Genomic DNA, 15,581 nt, shown 5'->3' on the forward strand with positions numbered 1-15,581 from the left:
TGGACAAGTTTAGCAACATCATCTTCTTCAAGAGATTCCTCACGGAGAGGCTTGAAGACCTTTCTGATTGAAGGCTTCAAGCCCTCGGCCCCTTAGCCTATTGATGCTCCCTATTCCCTAGTTCACTATTTCTTGGTTCCATTTTCCTTGTTTCTTAAATCTTGTTTCATTGACCCTTGCCCTTTGGGCAAAACAATATTTTTAAGATATCTATTTTTCTTCAGATTGGGCGTTGCCCTTTAACATAAAAAATGAAATAGTAAAATCAAGCTGATTTAATCAGCTATTTTGAATATCTATGCTATGAATTAGTATTATGTACATTGTACACTCTCAAATATTAACAATAAAAATAATAGTTTTTCGCTTCTCAAATCATTGTTCCTATTAGTCTACAACTTTGTTTTTGGCATCTCAATGCACTATTGAAATGTTATTCTGCGACTATGTTATAAAAAATTGGCTATTGATAGTTATAAAGTTAGAAATTAAAAAAAGGGTTTCTATAATCTCTTTATGGTTTTATATTTGATTAACGATTTACCTTAAATAATTATTCAATTGAAAATTATCCAATGAAAATTTGTAAGTTTTTAATATGTATATGTATGTCCTTTAAATTTTAAACCTTGTAAAATTTGATAATATATGAACGTATAATATATAAATGTAGGGGCCAAGGCAATACAAGAAAATAGTTATTAGTTATAATAGTTTTAACTATTATTAATTTATTTTAAAATATTAAATAAATTAAAAATATTTTATTAAAGTTAAACTTATCATACATGTAACATCATGATTCATGAAACATGAATCATGAATCATGAACAATGGTCATGCAATTTAAATTGTATAGATAATATTGAAATTTGATTTGAAAATAAAAAGTTTAAATTATAACTTATATATAAATGTTCATATAAAATATTAAATATTAATTAATTTATTCATTTCTTCCTATTTTGAAATGTAAATTTATTTAAATATCATGATCATCATACTATTTTTAACATTTTATCATATTTTGAATTAAATGAAAAATGTCACGGTTATTAAAATTTAAATTAAGTTATCACTTATCATTATCAAGCTGAAGCAATATAGCAAATAATGATTGTAATCTAAATTAATTTTAATTAAGTAAAAATGCCTACGATTATTAAATCAAGTTCTCATTATCAAGCAATTAGTGATCAATGAATCAAAGTCGATTACAATTTACAAATTATAATTTTATATTTTTGAGAATTTGATGTTTCATTAATTTTAAATGTTTAATTTTATTCATCCAAATCATGGACTTTGGAAATTGTCAAGAACTTCAAATAATTTGTATGTTTTCATTTGATTACTACACTTTGTGATTTAAGTATTAATTTGCATTGTGCAACAATAAGATAGGAGAGGGGAACCAGTAGTGGTGAGGGCTAACTTCATCAACATGTAGCTGCTACATGGGATATTGTAAGACCACCATTTTTTTTAGGAATGTAAAATGGACATTGAACTACCTATAGACTACAACTAAGGTTTGAAGATGTGACTTATCACACAACTCAGTAAAATAGTGCACCTAGTGAGATGTGTCCAAAAAATGGCTTTTTAAACTTTCGACCAAAGCTTAATCTAAAAATATCTATAATAGAATTTAAAATTATTATTTGTCATTAATAGAATATTGTATAACTATATGAAATGTAACATATATGTAACTTAAATGGACCAAATAGTTATTATTAATCATAAATATTTGCTATATATAACACAAAATAACAAATACTTCAACAACAACAAAAAATTATTTATTGTTTAAAAATAACATATTATTATATAAAATACAACTTATAACCAATACAAAGGGACCATTAGTTGAACACTAATTTTTTTTTGACAATCTCACACATTTCATAGGAAAATACAAAGCATTTATTAGTATTCACCTTTTATATTTGTGATGAGATATATTATTGATATGGTTTACTCTATGCATATACATTGCTACCCCAATAGTTGTACACATAAGAGTATTATTTATACACTAAGATATCAATATTTATCTAATTGAGCATATTATGTTTTGAGTGACAAATATATGAAATATCTATGATATTTTATTTGAGACAAAAAGTTATTTATTTCACTCATTAATGAATTCATATATTTATTTTTTCTATAACATTTATAAGTTTTCATGTGTTCAAGTATTGGTATATTTTTTATCAACATTTGAATTTTTTTATGTGTACAAATAGATCAATTAATTACAATATATAGTAAAAATGTGTTGGAAGATTGGACTCTATATTCACGATAGGGTGATCAACTATTGGACCCCGCTCAATTATTGAATCCTTGTTGAGATAATGGGTGTTGCACACATTGCATAATATTGTTATATTGTATTATTTTATTTTATTATGTAATGTTGCACCTAGATGGACATGCACCATGTAAAGATTCTCATGGGATATACTTGATGAGTTGTATTGTAACATTGTGACAATATTTCATGTAATTATTTAATGTTAGAAAAAGAATTAAATTTTTTATATTAAATGTGGGTCAATGGGTTAGGTAGCACATAGTTTATGTAATACCACTTGGTGGTTTTGTGGGACTTGCTACTATATAAGTATCCACAAGGGTAGTTGTTGTGTGAGTGAGAAAGGAGAAGAAAAAAATGCAAGAGTCGAGCGGGACAAGGCTTGATAGGTTAGCCAACGGAGCATTTGTGAAGGTTAGAAGCATGGCATGTGATGTGTGGATGCATGCTTGTTCACATAGTTTTCTTAGTTGTGGTTATGGCTTTGAAAGTTCCATGGTTGTATTGCAAGGGCATTTTTGCTAAATAATACATGGTGATAGATGTTTATGGAGGCTAAGTTTTTTCCTCAATGAGGGTTTCCCAAAGTATATCTTGTGTCACAATTTTTGTGGGTATATTGTCTATTCTCTTGCATGTGGATTTTAATTATGTGCTTATTTTAGATCTATTATGGGTTATGTGGAAATGGTTATATTATTTCTTCCAAATTTCCTTACAAGTGGTATCAGAGCTATAGTTTTATTATTGTAACCCTAGAATGAATCCATGGGGATGCTTGAGAGGATAAAAGAAAAGGCAAGATATATGAGTTGTTTATTACAGATTTGAGAGTTTTGGATTTACTATTATGATGGGATGTTAAAATATTTGGGCATGTGAATTTTTTTGAACAAAAGGGGTTTTTAGATGTTTCATTTAAATGAGGGTTGTAGGGGTAGCTTGCATAAATGACCTCTTAGGTAAAAATAGACCTTACCATTGGATCTGGGTTGACATTTTCATAAATTTTGATATATAATGTGCCCTAGTTTGGTCATGTTCAGAGGAAATGAAAGAGTTTTTTGGTTTCAACCTGTGATGGCCATCAAAATTAATCCTGTCAGAATTTTTGTCACAAAAAGAGAAAAAATTGTAGTCAAAATGATAAAAAGACTGTTTTAGTAAAATGGCCATAACTTTCTTTTAGCGTATCAGATTTCAGAGTTCTGACAAGTGTTGCAAACCTAATTCAGAGCACTACAATTTGGTTTAGGTTTGCTTTTGTGATTTTAACATTTTGTCAAGTTTTAAGAGCCCAAAATTTAGATGTTGTTTATTTTGAACACAGATTAGGGCATAACTTGGGCATATGGAGTCGGATTTTGGACTTCAAGTAGTCAATAGAAAGCTCATAGAGAGCCTTACACATTTTTTTTAGATTTGGTGTAAGTTTGGCATGATTTATTTGGTGATATATTGATCTAAATAATTTATGATAAATATTGACTATGGTAGGATTATGAGTTTATGACATTGTATGTTTGGAGATTTAAGAATTGATGTCATTGTATACTCAGTTTATATTTCAGATTGGTCTCATGATGATATGGTTACCAGTGTTTGGATACGTATGAAGACTTGTTGGGTCTACAAGTTGTGCAGTGTTGTAAGAGGTTTATACTTATAGGTTGCATTTATGGCTTGGATATGGGTTGTCTTTGCCCATTGATCTTTCATTATTGATGCATATTCAAATTGGTGGCTTAGATTTGGATTGTCTATGCACTATGTCACATGATTTGCTGATTTTTCTTCATATAGAAGGGATGAGATCTTGTTACTAGGTACACTCATGGTAGAGAATTGTGCTTGACTATTTTATGCTGACAGGTTGGACATATTATGTGTTAGATACTCAGTTCATGGATGTGATCATGGTGCCAAATATTTTGGCATGACATGATTGGATATAAAGGTATATCCTTGATGTTTATTGGTTTGGATTTCTGATTTGGTTATGGTGGTATATCTTCTTAGTTATCTTCATTGTGTATGGAGATGGTTCTTTATGGTATGTGGAGATGATTTTCTTCATAGTATGTGGAGATGGTTGTATCTTGAGGACTCATAGGGTTCTTAGTAAAGGTGTGTTTTATGCTTTTATTTGGCATGTTATCATTGGCGTGAGGATGGTTTTATTATTATGTCATGGTATACTCTTGATACACATTTAGATTTGTGACATGTTATAGTATGTTCATATGGATCATGTTGTCTCTTTTGAGATGGTTAGATCATGTTATCATGTTTATGTTCTTGAGGCCATGGTTGAAACTTTGACCATGATCTTGGTTTAGTTTCTTGGTATTGAGTATATTGATCATAAGCTAGATACTTCATGATATTGCTATGTTTCATTTGGAGTTGGAATGGATTGATTGGTTACAGGTGCTCATGGATACTTAGAGATGGTGGTGATGTTGATTTCTCTTGGATTAGAGAAGTACTTGTTGGTAAAGTTGATGGTTTCAGCAGGAAGTTCGAGGGGTAGTCACCCGATATGGACTTGAGAGGAGATTGTTATTAGATGAATCTTGGTTGGAGACTTGGATATCTTGATGAGTATTCTCATTCTCCACTCTTGGTCTACTCGGAAGTTTTCTACTTGAGAGGTATAGCCCATTGTTTCTCTCAGTTGCATTATATTTATGCTTGTCTTTCATGGATATGGATCTTGAGCTATGGTACATGAGTTAGTTCTGGAGGGTTCATTTGAGAGATGGTTTAGCATTGGTTATCTCCATTTACATATGTTTTTATGTTGGTTGAGTTTGGGAGATGGTTTTATATTGGGCATATTCCTTGGTTTAGGAATGGTTTATGAGTTGATCTTCTTGTGAGAGGCTTACATCCATGATTAATTAGATGGTATGGTTTGGGTGTTGTTGTGGCTTCTTGTTGGGATTTTATAGAGGAGATCATACTTGCACAGTTTACATCTAGTGGTGTGTGTCGAAAGGCATGATACAGGTTATGATTTTCATAGTTTCTCTTTGGTCTTGGTTATCTTTCTAGATGTTCAGTTTCACTTATATTGGAATTGAGAAAGGATTAGAGATTGTGATCACTAGTTTGTGCTCATGTATGTCATGTGAGAGATGACATGGTTATTTCTTTATCTCTTTCCTCTGTTGGTTGTAGAGAACTTGGGAGAGTGTTGGAGATTTTTTATGAGAGTTGTTCTTGCAAGATTATTGGTCTATGTATTGTGGTTTTCCTTGAGACTACATGGATTCACTTCTTTGAGATGTTGTGAGTGGATTGGTTATAGATTTGACATTATCTTTTGTAGTGGGAGCTTCTTGGTATATATGTGGCAGGTATTGCTCTTGAGGCTTGTGATTACAGGTTATAGATTGGATATGTTGATGATGTGAGATCCACTTTGTATACCTTTGGAGGTATGGATAGTTGGATGAGTTTGGCACTTGTGGGTGTTATTTCAGCTATGGATATTTTGACAACTATGAATACATGTGATTAATTTTGGATCAAGTTTTTTTTTGTGCTTGGAATTTTAGTTGGTACAGGATTTTATGATCTTTTAATGTGATAGGTTGGGTTGCTTTCTCTTTGGATGGCTTCTATGTATGTCCAGTGGCAATGGCATAATAGGAGGTGAGATCATTCATGTTTGAGATGTTGGATACTTTGATTTTGTTGTGGGTACCAAGATGGAGCACTTGGTGTACTTTGATCCATGATGGTAGATGTGCTGGGAGGGATTATTCCTTTCTTCATTTATGTGGCTATGGATTGACCCTATGCAATATATACAAAAAGTGGGAGATTGTTGAGATAATGGGTGTTGCACACATTGCATAATATTGTTATATTATATTATATTATTTTATTATGTAATGCTATACCTAGATGGATGTGCAACATGTAAAGATTCTCATGGGATATACTTGATGAGTTGTATTGTAATGTGAAAATATTTCATATAATTATTTAATACTAGGAAACGAATTAAATTTTCAATATTAAATGTGGGGTCAATGGGTAAGGTAACACATGGTTTATGTAATACCACTTGGTTGTTTTGTGGGACTTGCTACTATATAAGTAGCCACAAGGGTAATTGTTGTGTGAGTGAGAAAGGAGAAGAAAAAAAGGCAAGAGTCAAGCGGGACAAGGCTTGATAGGTTAGCCAAGGGAGCATTTGTAAAGGTTGGAAGCATGGCATGGGATGTGTGAATTCGTTCTTGTTCACATAGTTTGTTTGGTTGTGGTTGTGGCTTTGAAAGCTTCCATGGTTGTATTGCAATGGTATTTTTGTTGAATAATACATGATGATAGATATTTTTGGAGGCTAGGTTTTTCCCTCAATGAGGGTTTTTCAGAGTATATCTTGTGTCACATTTTTTGTGGGTATGTTGTCTATTCTCTTGCATGTGGATTTTAATTCCATATTTATTTCATATCTATTATGGGTTATGTGGAAATGGTTATATTATTTCTTGCAAGTTTTCTTATAGTCCTTTCCCCTAAATTATAATTTAAATAATTAATATTAGTTATGCAAAAGGTTTAATGATTCACAATTTGATCTAGACTGTTCAATGAATGATAGATCAATGACCACGACTCTATTTTGGGCCAAACTTTAAAAGATCAAAATTAAATTATATTTCTACCTAAAATTGGGACACATGTAGTTGAAGATTGTTTCAAATAAGTTATAGTTATGTCTGAGACCTAACTCCCAACTTTTGACTAAAAGAGAGATCGATGGCCTAAGATGAATCTTAGGTAAATTTTGGGAATGTTATCATTGCTATCAAGAAACATCTAGAATCATGACACATGTCTATGAGAATATTCCACTACCTAAAAGCAGGACACATGTAGTCCAAGATACTCTCTTATAACTTATGTCTAAGTCCTGACTGTTGATTAAAAGAAAGATCGACGATCTATGATGAATTTCAAACCAATTTGGAGAATGTTTTTCCATGTGCCTAGATTTGTCCAGAATCGTGAGAAGTGTTCAGTCACTGAAAATCTCGATTAAGTGTTAGGACTCAGTTAATATTAATAATTATTATGTTTACTCTTTTAAAAAACTTATTACTTAATCCCAACTTGATGAATATCAAGTAAAAGATAGATCAATGAACCAAGATGAATTTCAGGTAAATTTTGGGAATGTTATCGTTGTTGTCAAGAAAATCCAGAATTGTGACATGTGTCCTTGACAAGTGTCATGATTTCATATGACTCTTGACAACAACAATAGCATTCCACAAATTGACACAAAAATCATATCGATGATTCAATTAATAAGTTTGATTTTTACTAATTAATTAATTTAAAATGAAAAAAAATTAAAATTCAAATGTATATTAATGTAATTAATTTTTACTTTTTATAATTATAGTTATGTATATTATTGAGTTTTGATGTCATTTACATACATACATTGTACATAGTATTAGTAAAGTACTTAAAAATATTAATTACTTAATATTTACATTTTAACTTTTAACTATTAACCTTTTATATTTTTAGAGCATGAAGTTCAAATTTTCTCGAAGTCGAGAGTCTAATAAGATAGGATTTTCAGATTTTAACTTTTTAAAGATTGACTAAATTTCATTTTGTATTCTAAAGACTAAAAGTGTGAAACTTGAGTATCATAGGATAGCAGTAATTATCTAAGTATCTACTAGCACTAGTATTGTCGAATCTCGATTCTTGATTCTGGGTATTTAAAAAAAAAAAAAATTTAAAATAAAGTGCAATTCGTAGCAATAGAAATCTTGATTCTTATTGTCTTAGGTTTACACCTTTAAAAAAAAATTAAATAGGTCTTGAAGAAGAATTTTGTGTAATAACTAGTAGTAGGCATGGGCAAAAAAAATTCAAAAACTTCCAATACCAGTGCAAGCATAAAGAAAAAGCAAGACATTATAGAACTAAGGCAAGTGCTACAAACCTCAGGTTTCACCGATGAATGTCATGATATTTTTTATCCTGTTATATCCATGGAGACTTGGGAATCATGGGAATTAGACAATCAATTTTAATAAGTATAAAGATCTACAAAAGGGGAGAAATTATTACAAATATAACAAAAGTATTCATGCACATACAAATAAACTAGCTGCATTGGTTACTGGATTAGCAAACCTCATTGTACCCAAAGTATTCTCTTTTCCTAAAATTGTAATGCTATGTGCTTAGAATTATGATAAAAATAGAAAGGCAGTTGTAAACCAAAACACTAAGGAGGAAATTTTATCCATAACTGAATGTGAATTTTTCACTCTATTAGAACTAGGGCTAGGGTTTAAACCAAAAAGCTTTAACGAGTGCATTGACTTGGATAAACTAGTATAGGCTTATGACAAAATTGATAGAGTTTTTTAAGATTCATATATTAAGAGTTTAATAAACTTAGAGTTGTCTACTAATCATACTAGTGTTACTGTTACACTGGACATAAACCATAAGCCTCCTTATCAGTATGATATTTTTGTGCCACGGTTTTAAAATACTATTTCTTTGTTATCATTTTATTTGGGATTAGATAGTAACAAGGAAGTGGGGGCTAGTGTTCTTGAAATAATTTATAATCTACATTGTCAAGGTCAATCAGTTGACAAGGTAGATGCAAGATATAATTTTGTTCAGTACATTGTTGAATTTATGTAAGAACAATTACTAATGATTAAACAAAGTAAAACTATAGAAAAGATGAAGACATTTAGGTTCATAACTTAGTTGTGATACCTTCTTTTAGCAAAGCATCGCCTAATATTTGAGATAGAGAACAATAAGCTTGATATTGAGATCTATAAGTTTGATGAGAAAACTTAGAAGAAATTAGAGACTCCAAGTCGAGTATATGAGTGGACACATAAGATGAGAATGATTGCCAACAATAATAACTACAGCCACTTTTTAGAATTTTTTTTGGCACCTATTTACCAAAAAATCATAGGCACTTCGATGCTTAGATCGCTTGTGTCTTCTAAAGATTACATTCAACTAGGAAGTCAAATTCAATTAGTTGACTAGTTCTTCATGGAAGAGTACATTGTCTTAAGGTTTTATGGTTTAATAGTTAAACCATGTAAACTTCTAATATATGTTAAGAAAGGGTTTTTGCACTAGAATATGTACAACAGATGGAGAGCATAGATGAAGTTTTCACTGGACAACAAAAGAAAATGATATTTCCTTGCCTTTCGCAATTAGAGGCCTCACATTTGAGAGAAAGGCTTTCAAAGTGGCAAATGAATTGGCAAAAATTTTTTGTTTTGATTTTGTCAGTCACTGAAATTATGATCCACTATACATAATAAAAATAAGAATTATTGACAATGGGAACTCTACAAGAAAATATCAACATCAGGAGGTGTCACTGATAGAAAATTTTAAAAAAATGGATTCGTGGGATAAGGTTAAGAAAGAGATGGAGAAAAATGCAATAGAGAATAATACCTCAATGCAAGAATTGTCATCCCAAATTATGACATTATACATATCATAGTCACACAAATCGAGGCCTCTGACATTCTTAAATTTCTACAAGAAAGAATCTCAACCTTCTAAGAATTCTATGCTTAAAGTAATTAAAGAGGCATACACATCTGAATTTTGGTGTCAAACCAAGATGACTGATTTTTGAAAAATGAGGCAAAATTTGGGTGAACCAAAAACCTCAGTAGATTTTGAGGAAATTGAGGAGGATGAAATTTTTAGAAATTATTGGAATAAAGAGCATCCAAATATACTATATGAATTTGGCAGTTGTAGTGATAGTGATATTCAAAGATAGAAGGATCTCGAGTCTGATAGAGACATTCAAGGTATTCAAGATTCTAGGTCAACTAGGGGTAGGCATATTGTTAATCTTTAAATGAGTGATTCTTTTAAACAAATGTATAATAAAAGGAAAACTATGATACAAAAAATGGGTTATGCAGGTATAGGGCCCATTGGTGCAAGTGGTGAAGGGATTTGGAATCTAGTTCCAATACTAGACTCACCCAAAAGAGGAAGTAAACCAATTATTGGACTCTTTGATGAGATTGAAGATGATTCATCTAGAAAGGAAAAAGAACATTATACTTCTACTTTTGAAGGTCATCCCTACACAATATTTGTTAAATCTTCAAATCTAGTTGTAATTGATCCCATTGGCACTAGCACTAGCATGGATGAACCTTGTGCAAAAAAGCAAAAATTCATGACAATTACAATGCAAACAATGTCAGCAGTTACTTCACCAATGTATACACTAGTAGCTTCTGTAAAAATTTGTGAAAATAGTCCTAAAACACTAGGATTTGGAATGGGTCATCTTGAGTATGTTGGAAATCCTCAAAATATAATTTTTAGGTGGAGTAAGTTTAATTGGAGTTAAAGGAGAATACAACAATACAAATGATAATTCACCTTTCAAACACTCAATTGTGTCAGAAAACCTAGATTTTAGCTTAACGAAGTTTGCATCAAAGTTTGATCAAACAAGCAAAAGAAATAGGCAAATTATGAAGACTTTAAAAAGTGATGCAGTTGTTCAACATCAAGGATCTACTAAGATTATATTTCCAACATATGATCCAAACACTGAAATGATGAACTTCATGGCTGTTATGCCCTTGGCTAGAGATAATAATCCACCAAAAAATATAATAAATCGTAACAATTTACAAGTTACCAAACGTCAAATGGATTTCTCAAAAGTGAAAAATATTGAAAAAATCAATATATCAAAAGAGAGCAACAAAATGGTCTACTCTACAATTCTAAAAGTGGAAAGGGAAAACAAAAGGCTTACAAAGCAAATAGAAAAGCTACAGGTAGACCTTGATAATGTGAAGGCCAAGGAGAAAGCAGTAGACAATAGGTTCAAAGAATTGCAAAATAAGATAAATAATTCTTCTTCTATAGAGGCAATTGTCTAGCAAGAAAATATGAATGAACAACTGAAAATTTTCCCTAAAGAATTGGATGAGTGCCAAAAAAAAATTCAGCGTGAAAAAGCCTCTACTAGATAGTTGTTCAAGTTTGTAGAGAGTATTGCACAGGTTAACAATAAATTGAAAACTAGCCTAGACTCTACAGTCAAGGAAAGTAATAATTTGAAGATTAAAATGGAGAATTAAAAGAAAAGAGTCTAAGGCAAGAATAATTGATAATTTTTAGAAGTAATTGGGGAATGAGAAGATAAAAGAGGAGTCTAGTGCAAACACAATTCACAATTTGAAGAAGCAATTATAGAATATGAAGAAAAAAAAGGAGTCAATTGCAAAAAAAACCTTGATTTGAAGAAAGAATTGGAAAATGTGAAGAAAATGGAGTTTAATGCAACTACAAACAGTAACACAATCCACCATATGAAGAAGGAATTGGAGAATACAGATAAAAAAGAGGAGTCAACTGCAAAGAAAATCCTGGATTTGAAGAAGGAATTGGAAAACATGAAGAAAGAGGAATCTACTAAAACACTCCACGATTTGAAGAACAAATTAAAAATGTGAATAAAATGGAGGAGTCCACTGCGAAGACAATCCAGGATTTGAAAAGGGAACTCGAGGATGAGAAGAAAAAAGAGGTAACTACTGCAAAGATAGTCCAAGATTTGAAGAAGAAATTGGAGGATGAGAGGAACAAAGAAACTAATTGACAAGGGAAAGTAGAGAAAATATAGACAAAGAGTCCACAAGACCCTCTACTTATACCAAACCAAGCCACAAGTCAGCCTAGGATATACAACATTAAACACCTTCAAGCCACAAGTTGGCTTGTAACAAACATTAAATACATGAAATAAGGAACTTTCTACTAACTTCTAAAATTCCACCTATGCACCTTGGTAATTGAAATACAATATTTATCCTTTTTCTCCATTATTCTATTTTTTCCTCTAATTTTTGTCACTTTCTCTCTCCTCCACAATTTTTTTAATTTGTTGTATAAATTTAAATTATGGCCCATTTTATTTTATGATGGAAGATGCTCTTACATCAAAATTACATTTAGTATATATCAGTCCCTATTAGGAGACTTTGAACCCCTATTAGGAGATTCCAACCTTGTTTGGAGTTGTAGAAGGAAGATGTACCCACTGTCCAAATAGCTTCAATGGAAATACCACTGAACTCACTGTCCAACTAACCTCTATATTATTCCCTGCAAAATAATAGAAATGCAAGCTTATCTCAACAACTCAAACTCTTTCTCTGTCATCTTGTTGTGCCAATACTGTACCAAATACCTTTCAAATCTCAATACCAGATCTCCAACTTCACATCATAATGATCCCTTTGATTGTTTACTGACATTTACCAATCTTCTTCTATTATCACATTCACAATACCATACATGTATCATCACAAGGAAAATAACTTTCCTTTATACCATGTCCTCAAAATAATTCATTGTGTTGGCCTTGAGGCTTTCCCAATTAATTACAATAGGACCTCTGTTGGCAATATGGATAGGTAGGATAAGTAAAGGTTGTCATTTATGGCAACATATATCTCAAGATGAGATGATAAAATATATCATTGAAGATTCTACAGTTAGAGACAAAAAAATAATCCAAATCTTAGACAGTTCCTCTAGCAGTATAGAGATTTTTTATGGTATTGCAAAGACTATATAGATATTTGGTATGTGCAAAGTTAAGGATAGGTATAATAGAGTGTCATGATGACATACCTAAGTGTGTAGATTAGTGCGGATAACAGTTCAAATACCAGTAAAGACAATATACACAATAGAATAGAGTACAACATAATCAGAGGAATAAAGTGCTAAGGAATAATTTTGGTTACGAAATATTTACTTATTTATGTAGAGACACCATCCTAGATGTTTACCCTAAGTTAGTAGAATGTGTGATTTCATCAAGTTGACTACATAAGAGTTTCTATGAAAGAAAAGAGTATAAGTAAATAATCATATAATGTGAAGTGTGTGGTATGTGTTAGATGTGATATATGTGAATGCAAAGTATATGATGAATATGTGAACTATGTATATGAAATGTGAATTTGTATGAGAGTTCTGTGATGCAAATTTTGATGTCAGATCATAGCTATGTGAAGTATAGAAATAAAAAATAAAGATTTTTTTTATCTATCTCATTTTGTATAAAGGTATTATATTGTATAATCCCATGTTAGGGAAGTGGGCTCTTCTTGCATACAGTTTTAATTGTAATACCAACTCCTAACAGGGTTGAAACAACTCCTAATAGGATTGAGGCTTTTAATAGGGTCTAGTCCTCAAATAAGGACCAAGACCCTATATGCAATTCATAAAATCCTAACAGAGTCATTACCCTTAACATGATTTTTTTTTCTAGTGGATCATTTTGTGGGTGACATCCCCACCAGGGTTTTACCTTGGCCAAGCTTTCCCTAGTTTAAAAAAATGGTGTTATGAGTTCTCTTTGTGTATGCTTTTATTTATTGTTCAACATTATTGGTTTACTTTCATATGCATGTTGCAAAGTAATTAATGATATCTAGTTGTGGGTAGAAGTTTGTAGAATACTAGTTCACCCCCCCTCCCCTCTTAATATTATATATTTATAAAAACCTCAATAAGCTAATACAATTCGTTACATCTTTTCACAATTACAAAATATTGTCGGCTCACAATCTTCATAACTTTTCAAATGTGTGACCTCAAACTTCATGCACTCACTGATGTCATCTTAAAAATTTATACTATCACTATCCAATTTCACTCATCACGATTTTATCCCTATTAGGAGATACAATCTGAAAACTAGAACCCACTTTTCAGGTACTCTATCTGCACACTATCTTCTATAAATCACAAATAGTTCTCATATGTCTTTGACTTCCTGCATGTGTACTTGTGTTCATCACTAGGACACACTATAGAAAATATCCTCAACTGCACTTGACCTCATCATTAATGCTCGATCCTTATGACCTCATTCTCTATGCGCTACTCTTGTAGTTTTTATAGAAATAATACTATGTTGATATCAATGACAAACATAGTCATAAATGCAACATGTTAATCTCCCAAATATTCCAGTAATGCTTAGTATATTTCCTTAAAGGAATATCATCATCATTCATGCTAACAATCTTCCCCTTTGGCATTGATGGTAACATAGATGCTAAGTTCCAAGAATTTCAAATTCAACTCTACTACTATAGCTCTCATCTTTTCAAATATGAAACTCTCATGAACAACTCTTCATCAGTGCTTCCTCATGCTTGCATGGATGGTAATCAATTGTTCACACTTCTCTCCCATTGATATAACTAAATGTGCTTCTTCCAATGACCTAAAAGATGCTATGAATTGAGGTGAGTCATGTTATAACCCAAGTAGAGCATGAGAAACATGAAAAATGTGTCAAAAGACCCAACTAGAAGTGTCATGAAAAGAAGAGATGTGCCATATCAATATGAGTGAAATGACAACAAAATCTAGATGAGAAGAACATAATGAATACATTGACATACACTATCTTGTGAATATTGGAGAGCATTGAGTCCAAAAATGTCATAGACTTCCATCTAGAGGAAAAAAATCCATAGTTCGACAATAGATTACAAATAATCCACTCCACCAAATTTATGTAGCACCAATATTAATCAATGTAAAAAAGGATTTCAGCAGTTAACCTATCTCTATCCAAAAAGACACTTGATCAAACATAAATAGTTAAGGGTGGTTACACCCTTAACACTCTGAGTGACAATCAACAATTCCCTTCAAGGGAATTTGCTCTCTTAGAGGGTGTTAGGTAATATTTAATTGAAGTTAGATCCATCACTTGAGCATCTTCAACACACTTTTTCTTGTTAGTTTTGTGTCCTTATTTCTTCCTAGTAGGGGGAGATTTGAACATCATTCTAGCTGATTGTGAAATAGACCTAGGCTTGATGATTTCTAGCTTGTCAAAATTGTGCATAAACTTGTCATAACTATGGGGTCATTGATGACAACTATAGGAGTAGACAATATCTGAGAAGATGCTTTGTTGATTCCAAGTGATGTTTCCATCCTCATAGTCTCATTGCCAACCATCTCTATGTCTAGAGAGGTTACACCTGAAGTGCCCACAATTCCCTCATCAAGATCAAAACTACCTACATCAAGTTTACACCAACTGCCCTATATATTGAAATCAAATAGGCCCACCTTTGGGGACAGTCTTGGAGCCTTGGGACAATGATCCACCATGGCCTCTAAAATGCTA

This window comes from Cupressus sempervirens, chromosome 3 (genome assembly GCF_028749045.1).
Source record: "Cupressus sempervirens isolate cs-2001-9-10 chromosome 3, ASM2874904v1, whole genome shotgun sequence".
NCBI lineage: Eukaryota > Viridiplantae > Streptophyta > Pinopsida > Cupressales > Cupressaceae > Cupressus > Cupressus sempervirens.